Source organism: Rhinoderma darwinii, chromosome 2 (assembly GCF_050947455.1).
Source record: "Rhinoderma darwinii isolate aRhiDar2 chromosome 2, aRhiDar2.hap1, whole genome shotgun sequence".
In the NCBI taxonomy this organism is placed as follows: domain Eukaryota; kingdom Metazoa; phylum Chordata; class Amphibia; order Anura; family Rhinodermatidae; genus Rhinoderma; species Rhinoderma darwinii.
In genome coordinates this window covers 25993298-26004746 of record NC_134688.1, presented here as the reverse complement: position 1 = coordinate 26004746, position 11449 = coordinate 25993298, and the positions used below count along the sequence as shown (strand labels likewise).

General features: G+C 48.0%; 1 long non-coding RNA gene across 1 annotated transcript; it reads left to right on the top strand.

Annotated features, from left to right (window-relative positions):
- Positions 1 to 3862: 3862 nt before the first annotated feature.
- LOC142740420 (uncharacterized) lies at positions 3863 to 8101 on the top strand. The gene is made up of 6 exons (XR_012880655.1): positions 3863 to 3947; positions 4763 to 4827; positions 5274 to 5405; positions 6236 to 6302; positions 6499 to 6563; positions 6942 to 8101. It is a non-coding gene; the product is annotated as an uncharacterized LOC142740420 (long non-coding RNA).
- The last annotated feature ends 3348 nt before the right edge of the window (positions 8102 to 11449 follow it).

The window sequence follows — 11449 nt, the reverse complement described above, 5'->3', positions numbered from 1 at the left end:
TCTTGCCCGGCCTGGCTGGACTGACCTCCCTGGCCAACGCTCCCGGGAAAGGACTGCTTCACCGGAGCCGTAACCCTCAACCAAAGCGCAATATCCTTCTGGTCCCACCGAATCGCCGGCCGAACCGCCTTACGCTGACGGAATTGCTCATCGTACCTTAACCACGCCTGCCCGTATGCCCTGTGAGCCTCCCCGATGGCATCAAAATAGCAAAATAACGCCGAGCAATTTTCCGGCGCCTTCTCCCCGATCACACTGGCTAAAATAGCAAATGCCTGCGACCAATTGACAAACGTCTGCGGGATAAGCCTATACCGCCAACGTTCCTCCTCCTCCTCCTTCTTACTCTCGTCCCGCTTGCCTTTATCCAAATTGAATTTTGCAATCGGCAGAAGAGAAAAAATTTCCACGTACTCATCCTTCCAGATCCGCTCGCGGACCTCCTGTTTTAAGTGCGCCCCCAACGGGCCTTCGAAGCAAACATACACCTCGCCACGAGCCCGATCATCAAGACGCACCCTATCGCCATCTTTTTGCGCCTCGGTCTGCACTGATAACGCGACCGCCTCTTTGGACGCCAGCCCTTCCACAACCCCTGGACGCGACTGTAACGATCCAACCTCCCGGGGACCTTCCCAAACTACCGCCGGGGACACCGCCGTAACCACCGGCGCCGCTGCCCTATCTAGGCGCCCGACAAGCTCCCGCAAGCAACCCACCAAATCCGCGAAGCCCACGCCGTCGCGCCCGACCACGCCGCTACCGGCAGCCGATGCCACGCTCGCTGCTCCCCCACCGACACCCGACATAAAAATCACTGGATACGGCAAAGAAGGAGTTATGCACTCACCAGGCTGCACAGGCGCTGTATTCCCGTCAGCCGGACCATCCTGACCTCGCCGAACATCGTCCACTTCGCCTTCTTCCAGATCCTCTCTCGCAGACGACTGGCCATCCCACCGACATCTCCTACACGGGGACAACGACGCGCTGACTGATGGGCCGGCCACCTGCCGCCCGACCGCAGGGACCCAGACTTCCGACCGGACCTGTTGCCTCGTCGTCGCTGCAGATCTAGGCGTCCTCCTCGATGGTCTCGAGGAAGCCAGCCCCCTAGCCGGAACATCACCATGAGGGGCGGCCGTCAACAGTCCTCCGGTTCTTCCATCCGATGGCGGAGGGGTGACAGGGAGCCCGGCCTGCGACCCCCTGTTTACCGGCGGACCTCGTCGCGGCTGGGGATTCCTGCCAAGACGCAGGGCCTGGGAAGAGGCGGCCCTCTCAGCTGCCTGGCCTGCAGCGTCCTTTGAAGGGCTCCCCTTGCGACGCCGTGTCCGCGGGACCACCTCCGGGCTGAGTCGATCTGGAGGGCGGGACCGCCGGGAGCGACGGGGGGACCCGGCCCGAGCCACCGTCGCCCCTGGCGACGCTCTCTGCCTCATGCGGGCTGGAGCGTGTATATCTGACTCCCCCCCCGCCGCTACAGCACTGGCACTAGGGAGGGGGCCGGGGGAGGGGAGCCTGTCCCCCTGATCCACAGACATCGGGCGCCGGGCCTGACGTGGCGACGCTTCACCCGGGATCCTTGCAAGTGCAGCCACGGTCTCCTCCAACCAGCCGGGACCGTGGAATGCCGGTGCCGCACGCAGCTGTTCCAACATGCTGACCTCCGACATGGCAGGTAAGCAAAACGAGCGGGCCGCAGTAGGAGATTCTGCAAATGTGTGTTACTCCTCCCGCTGCTTCCGGCTCAATGCCGAAAACAGCGGGAAGATCAGCAACGTCCCCTAACTCCTCCCTACCTCTCGTCTACCTCCCCCTGCATCTCCCTCCTGTTTAACCCTTTCCCTCCTAGGTCCCGTCATGGAGGCTTCCCCTGAAGCCCTGCGGGCTGCGTCCACCCTCTTCTTTACATGTTCTTAGTCGTAGCCCCTATAACCACACATGTATCTTTCTTCCATGTTTATAAACAGCAGTCCCATGTAACGCCTATATCCAGTGTATGCACAGACAGTCTATCCAGGCAGTAGGAGATAATTAGATGATGTAACAGATACTGCAGCCGCTTATGATGTCACTGATGATGTCATAGACAGTACTAGCCGTTAGGTTCTATGTGCAGCTGGATTACATATTTTTTACAATTTCTGCCAATGACGTCTGGACCGGGACTGTGATTGACTGTGTGATTGACAGGTAAGATTCAGCATTTTATCATTAATTCTACATGTTACTGGACACATGAAATATATACGCTCTAGAATTCTCATATAAGGCCAGATTCACACTGGACATTACTGCAGCAATTTCTAACCACACCAACACCTCACCACAACTATATGATTGTAGAAGGATTTTTTTCTGGTGATTGTCGGGGGTTGTTTTTTTTTTTTAGACAAACAGTTCAAGTTCCGGTAAAATGTTTCTATTAATGCAAGTAACAACTGAACATTTTACATAGTTACATAGTTACATAGTTAGTACGGCTGAAAAAAGACACATGTCCATCAAGTTCAACCAAGGGAAGGGAAAAGGTTTCAAGGTTTCATATTTTCTCATTAAAGTTACAACTCAGAGTATGTTCACATGGCCTATTTTCATGGCCATAAACGCCCCGAAAAACATCTAAAACTACAGAGGCTGAACGCCTCCAAACATCTGCGCTTTGATTTCAATGGGAAAAACGGGGGTTTGTTCCGATAAGGCGTTTTTTACGTGGCCGTTTAAAAAAAACTGTAGAAGGATTTTTTTCTGGTGATTGTCAGGAGTTGGGGTTGTTTTTTTTTTTTTAGACAAACAGTTCAAGTTCCAGTAAAATGTTTCTATTAATGCAAGTAACAACTGAACATTTTACATTCAGATTTCAAGGTTTCATATTTTCTCATTAAAGTTACAACTCAGTACAACAGAGTATGTTCACACAGCCTATAAACACCCCGAAAAACAGCAGAAAATACGGAGGCTGGACGCCTCCAAACATCTGCCCATTGATTTCAATGGGAAAAACTGGGTTTTTTTTCCGATGGTGCATATTACGTGGGCGTTTGATAAAGCGGCGCATAAAAAACACCCTGTAAAAAGAAGTGCATTTCACTCCTTCGGCCGTTTTTGGAGCTGTTTTTCATTGTCTCAATAGAAAAACAGCTCCAAGAACGTTGGTAAAAACGCCTCAAAAAATGTTTGTGGTTTAAAAAATGGCTGAAAATCAGAGGCTGTTTTCCCTTGAAAAGAGCTCTGTATTTTAGAGACGTTTTTTAGTTAAGTGTGTGAACATACCCTTACCATTGTCTGAGAATTGCAGCTGTCAGTAATGTGGAATGTGACTTCTCAGTCGTTTTCAATATGATGTCTAATTTAATTTAATTAAATAGTCTTATAAAGCTACCGTATATTATCCTAATAAGGCTCAGCAGTAGCCAGGGCCGGCCTTAGGGGTGTGCGACCTGTGCCATTACATAGGGCGCATCCCTCCAGCAGGTGCGCTTGCTCCCTTCCACTGCTTGTGTTTTAGAAGCGGCCGGGCAACTCAGCAGCTGCCTTTCCGCAGCTGCCTTTCCGCCTGGGTGCTTCTCTCACTGACATCGCGTTTCTAGCAGCGAAAATCGGGATTCCTCTAGGAGATGGGGGCATTGGGGATTGGCATTTCTAAATTGCCCACATTGTGACCCCCCCTAATGTCAGTCATGGACACCTGGGCCTGGGTGTGACTGCAACCTCTTCACCCCTATAGTTATGTTCCCTGGGTTTACACTAACATTACAAAATGTTTTCAATGTCTGACTCGTCCTGTGATAGAAAATGAAAGGTGTGAAGGTAAATATATTATTATTCATTCTAGATATGGGGTTATTTTATGTTTATTCCATTATGTATTTTACAGACATTTATAACATCTGAATATGTGGCACCAGTGACAGCCGACATGCTAGGACATACACTGTATATATGTAAGTATTATAGCAAATGACAACCTATAGAAATTCTATAATCTGATGTCATCCAGAATGTTCCTATAGAGACACATGACAAGACTGTGGGAACAAATTCCCCAATGTTGTTCATCCAGGGCCTGTCTTAGGGGTGTGCGACCTGTGCGGTTACACTGGGTGTATCACCTGTCACTAATGAATGGGGCGCCACTGGTCTTGATGTCTGGGGCACCCATTGCTTGAACACTCAATCCCACTCTTCATGTAAAAAAAGTAAAGGGCACTGCTCAGGATGCAGATACAATTCCTTGATAATGGATTACATTACAGTGTGGCAGACAATACTTGTCTGGCAGTGTTATTTGGGCACTGTATGATTGCAGTATTTGAGTACTATATTCTACGCCATAAAGCTGAATTCAGACGCTGCAGATTTGCTGCGCGGCAAAATTCACAAGTGTTACAGGTGAATAGTTACAGTCTCAAAAACTCATCCACATGTAGCAAAAGTAAACGCTGGGAATTTGCTGCAGCTTTATATTATTATTATTATAGAAATGCTCCATAAAGAAGATATTATGGTATTAGTAATATATAAGGGACTTGTTATTTATGTCATTTCCTAATCCACATTTGGCTTATGGGGGAGCACACAGCGCACACAGAGTGTCTACATTACCAGTACTGCAGTCTGTGCGCCCCCATACAGGTCCGTCCACATAAAGTTGCTGTGTACATGAGCCCTAATGTACATTTCCTTCATTGTTGGGTGGTCTATACTGAGCACACATCTGTCTGGAGAAATAAAACTACACAATTATTGTTTTTTCCAGAACACCTTAAGATCGGCTGCCTGCTGCCAGGGGGACTCTCTGAAGCAATATTTCATCTATGCAAGGTGCGTCTCTTATTAGTTACTATATGCAGTATCCACCAATACCCTCCACAGTTAGAATGACACTTTTTGTATGTCCTGGCTCAGAATGCCCCTTTTGTATGGCCCCACAGTAATGAAGCCCCCTTTTCTAAGCCCCGACTCAGTCCTTTTATCCCCCATATTAATAGTGCCCCCTTTGCTCCTATAAAATAAAAAATTATACTCACCTAATAGACGACCAACCGGGTCAGACATTTCGCTTCCTCCCTGCGCCGTTATTGTTTGTCCAATTTCAGGGGCGTATGGAGCCCCAGAGCTGTGGGCCACCCCAAATCCCTGGACCCCAGCCGGTCATCCTATTTACCCCTTTGGTAATTTTACACTGGTTGGGGACTGGACTCTGTTCTAGATAGAAATGTTGCCATTGATTGAGATTTGTCCTAATACATTGTCTTTCTTTCTCCTAGAATTAATTCCTCATAAGAGTTAATGATAACCACACGTCCCAGGAGGGCAGATCAAAGATTAAGCAGAGCCCTCCACCTCACATCACATAACGTTCTACATTCAGTCGGATGTATTCAGTAGGAGAGTCCAAGGTCAGTGTATTTTATTAACTGCATCTCTAAATGATCACATAGTGTGTATTACTGGTCAATACTGAAGAGGGCACTACCACCATAGATGGCCTGGGCACCCTCAACTTACACTGCCGATCCGGCATTTAGGGCCCAAACCTATAATATAAAAAAACAGAAAGATACAATCCCTAGTTTATTGACTGGGTGATGTTATTTGGGCACTGTATGATTAAATTATTTGGACACTACATGGTGCATCATAAGGGGGAGGACGTCACAGATACTGCACATGTCACCAATAAACCTAAGGCCGGCCCTGGATGTGACACAATAGCTGCCACGTGACGCCATCCACACGGACATGACCGCTGTGGCCTAGCAACTAAAGACAACAGAACCACCAGCGCAGGAGCCACAGGGAATTAAAAAAATGAGTAGGGACAATTTGTTATTTTTAGCCATATGCGGCTTAGACTAAGGTTTATGAAACTGGCAGAAAACCCCTTTAATAATTATTTTGTCTGTTGAATCCAGAAATCCAATTTACCATTTTCTACTCTCTCTACTCCAGTCCAAAAGACTCCACAAAAGACAAATTAGAAGTTTTCCATTAAGGATAAGATTATATAGAAGAATAACAATAAGCTCCTGGTCCCTGATACAAAATCTATACCAGGGTCCTCCAACTATTATGTGCCATTATACTGCTGGTGTTATTTGTGTGGCAGAGGGGCATTGGACTCGCCCTGTGATAGAAAATGAAATGTGTGAAAGTGAATATATTATTATTCATTATAGATATGGGGTTATTTTATGTATGTGCATTAAACCCATTATGTATTTTACAGACATTTATAACATCTGAATATGTGGCACCAGTGACAGCCGACATGCTAGAAGATCCACTGTATATATGTAAGTATTATAGCAAATAACAACCTATAGAAATTCTATAATGTGATGTCATCCAGAATGTTCCTATAGACACATGACAAGACTGTGGGAACAATCTCCCTGATGTTTTCAATAGGCTGAAGATATATTTGTTGATATGATGAACCATACTAAGCGCACGTCATAATATCTTCACAGTTTATACTTTTTGTTCCAGAATTTCTTGAGATCGGCTGCCTGCTGCCAGGGGGACTCTCTGAAGTAATATTTCATCTATATGCGGTATGTCCATCATTAGTTACTATATACAGTATCCACCAGTAGCTCTGTACATTGAAAAAGTAATGAGCGGGCAAAATGCCAAGAAAGGCGTAGCAGTGGGGAACCTTGGATAGTTGGTAGGAATAGGCATAATGTAAGTTAGGGGTATCTTTGTCCAAAATGCTGGCCACATGGCTCGGTTTGGGACTGAACGTAGGTGTAAGGTAATTGGGTGAGGGAGTGTAGGGGGATTTTAGACAGCTTTGGTCTGCCAAGAACATTTGCGATGTGCCAAGGCCTGGATGCAATAGACAAGGACTTAAGTGAGTTTCATTACACAGTCATAATCTGCAGGCATAGGTGATAATGGACACTGGCAGAATGTTTTTATATTTACAGCACTCAAGCGGAAAGCAATGGAAGGTGCCAGGATATTGCCACGTATAGAGCCCCCACAAGTCATGCAGCACAAGGACCTGGACTTGGGGTGTACTGGATTGTTTGGAGCAAATGGCATCAAGGAAGCAAGGCAGGTATCCTCAATGGTATCATTCTAGCAAAAATTTGAGGGAACATGGCACGATGATGGGCCAAGTGCCAGGATCCTTGCGCAGGGATCCAGGGTCGATGAAGGCAGCAATATCCCAGTAGGGCCTCATAATCTCAACATGGGAGAGGGACACCTTGGGGTTGCCAAAATGTTTAGAACACAGGGTACTGGCACAATGTTTGGAATTACAGGAGCAGCGCATCTGGATGTAAAGAGAAGCAGAAGAAGGCAACAGTAGCTGGTTGAGTCTGATTCTGATCTGTCAGATGATAATAAGTGGTCTGATGTTGGGGATAGATGGGCTAATGGGCAAGACGTTTAAGATGCTGAAAAAAATGTTTACGCAGGATTAAGTAAAAAGGTAAAAGCGAGGAGGCGTGATACCGAAAGCCAATCCTTTACTGGAAAGAGGGGGTAAAGTTTGGGGCAAGGAAACATGTTTGTTGATTTCTACCTACACACACTTGTCCCAGGAAATGTTGGGAAACATAAGGGAGGAAAGGCTTGTCTAGTTTTTATGATGTCTATGGAAGATTTTGTTTAGTATTGCAGTGTTATGGTGGTGGAGCAAGGACCCCCTTATTGATCAGGTGCCAATAAAAAGGGATGGTGCCTGTGAAGCAGGCTGGTAAGTATAAAAAAAATACTTCTGTCGCATCTAAAAGAGGCATCAGTAAACGATGAAATAGACAAGGAGTTGAGTGAGTTGCATCATTAAAGCAGAATCTGCAGGCACGGATGACAATGGATACTTGCAGAATGTTTTTTGTGCCTACAGGACTCAAGTGAGAAGCAGTGGAAAGGACACGGATATCGCCACGGATAGGGCGTCCACGAGTCATGCAGCACAAGGAACTGGACTTCTGATGTAATTGACTGTTTGGAGGAAATGGCGTACATTTGAGAAGAATGTAGTTGGCTTTCGAAGCGCGTAAGCAGTCTTGTATCATCACTTCAACATGCCGTGTGGTTTATAAAATGTTTTTCTAATAAAGTCATCACATTGTCATGAGGATTGCTGGACCGTATTTTCTTCTGTTTACTGTATATTTATTGGACAGTGCTAACGCCATACAGCCCTCCCTGTAGAGAACGCCATACAGCCCTCCTGTAGAGAACGCCATACAGTCCCCCTGCAGAGAACGCCATACAGCCCCCCCTGTAGAGAACGCCATACAGCCCCCCTGTAGAGAACGCCATACAGCCCCCCCTGTAGGGAACGCCATACATCCCCCCCTGTAGAGAACGCCATAGAGCCCCCCCTGTAGGGAACGCCATACAGCCCCCCCTGTAGGGAACGCCATATAGCCCCCCCCTGTAGGGAATGCCATACAGCGTTCCCCCCCCTGTAGGGAACGCCATACAGCGTCCCCCCTCCCAAAAAAATGCGACCTACAGTGTGTCCTACAAAATACATGTATCCCCTATCCACAGGATAGGGGATACATGTGTGATCGCTGGCAGCGAAAGCTGCTTCTATCCTCTCCTCAGGGTCCCCGGCAGTCACTGACAGCCGGAGACCCGACATTCAGCAGCCCGATCGCACGGGCAGTAAGTTAAAACCGGAGTCGTAAAAAGTCTATGGCTCGGGTTTTAAGGACCCTGACCGCTGGCCGTAAAAATGCAGCCAGCGGTCGGGAACCAGTTAATGGCAGAGCGGGGAGATACCTCCCTGCTCTGCCGTAGTGTTCAGTGGTGTCCCGCTGTAGCAGCCATAGCGGCTGCACAGCGGAGCCTCCGGCCATGGTGGGGGCCCGTGCCGGCGGGCGACACGGGCCCCCTCATGCCGCGGGCCCCGTAGCAGCCTCTACGGCTGCTACAGCGGTAGGTACGCCACTGCTCAGTACATATATACAACACCAAAAAAAATCTCAGTGTTATGACTGCGGACCTCTGTCGCTCACCCTGTGATGAACGGCCGCGACCACAACTTCCTGGCCACCTCCCCAGAGACCACGGCTGGCGCGGCCTTCCCTTCCTGGAGTGTGCGAGGAGTGCCTTAAAGGGCCAGCGTGCGCACTTCCTAAAAGTTTCCTATCCTACCCCAGTGCACCCTGGATTATAAAAAGGTCTCTGCCCTTCCACTCCTTGCTTGAGCGTTGTTTGTACTTTTCCCATGTTTGTATTGCAAAGGGTCCCTTAGTATTTTCCTGCTTGATCCCAGAGTTCCCGTTCCCTGCATCCTATTTCCTGTATCCCTTGCTGTTTCCTAACTGTGCCTGCCTTTTATCAGAGTCGTGTGGTACCGCCGGCTGGATATGCCACGTCTGTGTGTCATCTACCATTCCTGGTGCCATCCGCTTCGTCTGGCGCAACCTGCCACACCTAGCCCTATCTGAGCCGGAGCCCACGGCCTAGTGGGTCCACATACGGATGTAGCCATCTTTAACTTGACTCTGATAACTTGTTGCAGCGTGATATAACACAAAAATAACCATTGAGAAGTCATTGAAAAGGTCAAGATAAGGGATCTTTCCACTGTGTATTTAATGCGTTATTAGTCAAGCTAAAGTCAGCTACATATGTTCCCTAGATTGTGACAGTACGCTCAGGCCATGGAACCCGCTGGCCAGCCTCAGACCACAGTTCAGGTCATACAGACGGATATGCGTGACCTATATGCACGTCAGCAATTACTAAGGGGTGGACCCCAATAATATATATTATATCTATATGCACGTCAGGATCAACGCCTCGTGGCTGTAAACTCCATCATCGCCCGACTGGATCAACTCCCTGTTCCTTCCCCAGAGACTGCTGCCGTTCCACTGCCTAATACTCCTACTGTCTGTTTTCCGGATCCACAGTTGCACTGCCTCTTTTTCCTCGCTATGACTGCGTGCTCACCATTTCTCCTCTGATGAGGTCAAGGTAGCGTTCATTATTTCCCTCCTCGCTGGCAAGTCCCTCGCATGGGCGAACCCCATACTGGAATGACAGGGGCCCAAATTTTCGGACTTAGCCCTGTTCTTACAGACTTTTTGTGACGTGTTCAAGAAGCCGGGCCGAACATCCTTAGCAGCAGCCACTCTGCTAACCCTCAAGCAAGGGGGTCCACAGCAGGAGAGTATGACATCTCCTTCCGTACCCTGGCAGCAGAGTTGGCATGGAACAATGAAGCATTGGTGGCGACCTATGACATGGACTGTCCTCACACACCATGGACGAGCTGGCAGCCCGCGACCTCCCACCTACCTTGGATGCCCATATCCTGTTGGCTACCCGGGTCAACATGAGGATCCAGGAACGCGATGAGGAGGTTCGGTGGAGAGACGTTTTCACAGATTAGCACCCTCGTTCCAGAGACCACTACTGCCCCCTCTTGTTGCTCTACCTGAGGAACCAATGCAGGTAGACAGAGTCAAGTTGTCCGAGCAGGAGAAACAGCGCTGACGCTCTTCAGGTCTGTGTTTGTATTGCGGCCTTAAAGACCCTTTCGTGCGCCAATGTCCACAAAAGCCGGGAAACTCCAGCTCCTAGAGAGGCAACTCTAGGTGGGATGATGCCAAACATCAAAACCTCTTCCAAATTATCTATTCCTGTGACCATCATCTCGGGAGAGACATCACACTTCTCCTCTGCCTATTTTGACTCCAGGGCAGCTGCAGATTTCATCCAGCAGGATTTAGTAGACCGACTACATCTACCCACAGTTCTTCTAGAGAGATCCCTTGCTGTTGCTTCTGTAAATGGACTACCATTGCCCGATCCTATTGTGGCTATCATGAAACCACTTACGTTACAAATCGGAGTCCTTCACTCAGAACAGATCAACTTCCTCGTCCTGCCTAAAGCCATCAACCCGGTTCTGCTGGGTCTGCCTTGGCTTCGTCTACACGCCCAGGTCCTTCACTGGAGTTCTGGAGAGGTCCCCCAATGGAGGCCAAGATGCCTTAGCCGCTGCCTGCAACAGGTCCGCCCTGTTTTGCCTCCACTGCCTAAGTCACTCTCCGATCTACCATCTCATTAAGCCAGTTTTGAGGACATCTTCAGTAAGACCAGGTAGATAAAAACAGTGGGAACCAGGTGGGATCCACTGTAAAAAAGAGACACCATACAGGCGCAATACTTTTTTGAGAAAAAAAATATATATAATTAATTGTCTAAAACAATAGATCATAATAAAACATACATAAAAAAGAGAGATAGAGGGTCTCTTGAGGTACAACGCGTTTAGTGGAAACAGAACCACTTTATCAAGTAAACATGAGACCATAAAGTTTTTTCCAGAGAACCCCTTTAATGACCACCGTGAAAAGGCGTATTGTCATTAAGGGGTTAAATTCGCAGTGTTGGACGGTCATCTCCAGTTTACTGTTGTATCATTATTATACCGAAATTTATATTATATTATATA